This window comes from Calliphora vicina, unplaced genomic scaffold (genome assembly GCF_958450345.1).
Source record: "Calliphora vicina unplaced genomic scaffold, idCalVici1.1 scaffold_75, whole genome shotgun sequence".
NCBI classification, from domain to species: domain Eukaryota; kingdom Metazoa; phylum Arthropoda; class Insecta; order Diptera; family Calliphoridae; genus Calliphora; species Calliphora vicina.
Genome location: NW_027052598.1, coordinates 72,752 through 77,014, shown reverse-complemented (window position 1 = coordinate 77,014; position 4,263 = coordinate 72,752).

The window sequence follows — 4,263 nt, the reverse complement described above, 5'->3', positions numbered from 1 at the left end:
TGACTAGACTATGACTAGACTATGACTAGACTATGACTAGACTATGACTAGACTATGACTAGACTATGACTAGACTATGACTAGACTATGACTAGACTATGACTAGACTATGACTAGACTATGACTAGACTATGACTAGACTATGACTAGACTATGACTAGACTATGACTAGACTATGACTAGACTATGACTAGACTATGACTAGACTATGACTAGACTATGACTAGACTATGACTAGACTATGACTAGACTATGACTAGACTATGACTAGACTATGACTAGACTATGACTAGACTATGACTAGACTATGACTAGACTATGACTAGACTATGACTAGACTATGACTAGACTATGACTAGACTATGACTAGACTATGACTAGACTATGACTAGACTATGACTAGACTATGACTAGACTATGACTAGACTATGACTAGACTATGACTAGACTATGACTAGACTATGACTAGACTATGACTAGACTATGACTAGACTATGACTAGACTATGACTAGACTATGACTAGACTATGACTAGACTATGACTAGACTATGACTAGACTATGACTAGACTATGACTAGACTATGACTAGACTATGACTAGACTATGACTAGACTATGACTAGACTATGACTAGACTATGACTAGACTATGACTAGACTATGACTAGACTATGACTAGACTATGACTAGACTATGACTAGACTATGACTAGACTATGACTAGACTATGACTAGACTATGACTAGACTATGACTAGACTATGACTAGACTATGACTAGACTATGACTAGACTATGACTAGACTATGACTAGACTATGACTAGACTATGACTAGACTATGACTAGACTATGACTAGACTATGACTAGACTATGACTAGACTATGACTAGACTATGACTAGACTATGACTAGACTATGACTAGACTATGACTAGACTATGACTAGACTATGACTAGACTATGACTAGACTATGACTAGACTATGACTAGACTATGACTAGACTATGACTAGACTATGACTAGACTATGACTAGACTATGACTAGACTATGACTAGACTATGACTAGACTATGACTGACTAGACTATGACTAGACTATGACTAGACTATGACTAGACTATGACTAGACTATGACTAGACTATGACTAGACTATGACTAGACTATGACTAGACTATGACTAGACTATGACTAGACTATGACTAGACTATGACTAGACTATGACTAGACTATGACTAGACTATGACTAGACTATGACTAGACTATGACTAGACTATGACTAGACTATGACTAGACTATGACTAGACTATGACTAGACTATGACTAGACTATGACTAGACTATGACTAGACTATGACTAGACTATGACTAGACTATGACTAGACTATGACTAGACTATGACTAGACTATGACTAGACTATGACTAGACTATGACTAGACTATGACTAGACTATGACTAGACTATGACTAGACTATGACTAGACTATGACTAGACTATGACTAGACTATGACTAGACTATGACTAGACTATGACTAGACTATGACTAGACTATGACTAGACTATGACTAGACTATGACTAGACTATGACTAGACTATGACTAGACTATGACTAGACTATGACTAGACTATGACTAGACTATGACTAGACTATGACTAGACTATGACTAGACTATGACTAGACTATGACTAGACTATGACTAGACTATGACTAGACTATGACTAGACTATGACTAGACTATGACTAGACTATGACTAGACTATGACTAGACTATGACTAGACTATGACTAGACTATGACTAGACTATGACTAGACTATGACTAGACTATGACTAGACTATGACTAGACTATGACTAGACTATGACTAGACTATGACTAGACTATGACTAGACTATGACTAGACTATGACTAGACTATGACTAGACTATGACTAGACTATGACTAGACTATGACTAGACTATGACTAGACTATGACTAGACTATGACTAGACTATGACTAGACTATGACTAGACTATGACTAGACTATGACTAGACTATGACTAGACTATGACTAGACTATGACTAGACTATGACTAGACTATGACTAGACTATGACTAGACTATGACTAGACTATGACTAGACTATGACTAGACTATGACTAGACTATGACTAGACTATGACTAGACTATGACTAGACTATGACTAGACTATGACTAGACTATGACTAGACTATGACTAGACTATGACTAGACTATGACTAGACTATGACTAGACTATGACTAGACTATGACTAGACTATGACTAGACTATGACTAGACTATGACTAGACTATGACTAGACTATGACTAGACTATGACTAGACTATGACTAGACTATGACTAGACTATGACTAGACTATGACTAGACTATGACTAGACTATGACTAGACTATGACTAGACTATGACTAGACTATGACTAGACTATGACTAGACTATGACTAGACTATGACTAGACTATGACTAGACTATGACTAGACTATGACTAGACTATGACTAGACTATGACTAGACTATGACTAGACTATGACTAGACTATGACTAGACTATGACTAGACTATGACTAGACTATGACTAGACTATGACTAGACTATGACTAGACTATGACTAGACTATGACTAGACTATGACTAGACTATGACTAGACTATGACTAGACTATGACTAGACTATGACTAGACTATGACTAGACTATGACTAGACTATGACTAGACTATGACTAGACTATGACTAGACTATGACTAGACTATGACTAGACTATGACTAGACTATGACTAGACTATGACTAGACTATGACTAGACTATGACTAGACTATGACTAGACTATGACTAGACTATGACTAGACTATGACTAGACTATGACTAGACTATGACTAGACTATGACTAGACTATGACTAGACTATGACTAGACTATGACTAGACTATGACTAGACTATGACTAGACTATGACTAGACTATGACTAGACTATGACTAGACTATGACTAGACTATGAGACTATGACTAGACTATGACTAGACTATGACTAGACTATGACTAGACTATGACTAGACTATGACTAGACTATGACTAGACTATGACTAGACTATGACTAGACTATGACTACTAGACTATGACTAGACTATGACTAGACTATGACTAGACTATGACTAGACTATGACTAGACTATGACTAGACTATGACTAGACTATGACTAGACTATGACTAGACTATGACTAGACTATGACTAGACTATGACTAGACTATGACTAGACTATGACTAGACTATGACTAGACTATGACTAGACTATGACTAGACTATGACTAGACTATGACTAGACTATGACTAGACTATGACTAGACTATGACTAGACTATGACTAGACTATGACTAGACTATGACTAGACTATGACTAGACTATGACTAGACTATGACTAGACTATGACTAGACTATGACTAGACTATGACTAGACTATGACTAGACTATGACTAGACTATGACTAGACTATGACTAGACTATGACTAGACTATGACTAGACTATGACTAGACTATGACTAGACTATGACTAGACTATGACTAGACTATGACTAGACTATGACTAGACTATGACTAGACTATGACTAGACTATGACTAGACTATGACTAGACTATGACTAGACTATGACTAGACTATGACTAGACTATGACTAGACTATGACTAGACTATGACTAGACTATGACTAGACTATGACTAGACTATGACTAGACTATGACTAGACTATGACTAGACTATGACTAGACTATGACTAGACTATGACTAGACTATGACTAGACTATGACTAGACTATGACTAGACTATGACTAGACTATGACTAGACTATGACTAGACTATGACTAGACTATGACTAGACTATGACTAGACTATGACTAGACTATGACTAGACTATGACTAGACTATGACTAGACTATGACTAGACTATGACTAGACTATGACTAGACTATGACTAGACTATGACTAGACTATGACTAGACTATGACTAGACTATGACTAGACTATGACTAGACTATGACTAGACTATGACTAGACTATGACTAGACTATGACTAGACTATGACTAGACTATGACTAGACTATGACTAGACTATGACTAGACTATGACTAGACTATGACTAGACTATGACTAGACTATGACTAGACTATGACTAGACTATGACTAGACTATGACTAGACTATGACTAGACTATGACTAGACTATGACTAGACTATGACTAGACTATGACTAGACTATGACTAGACTATG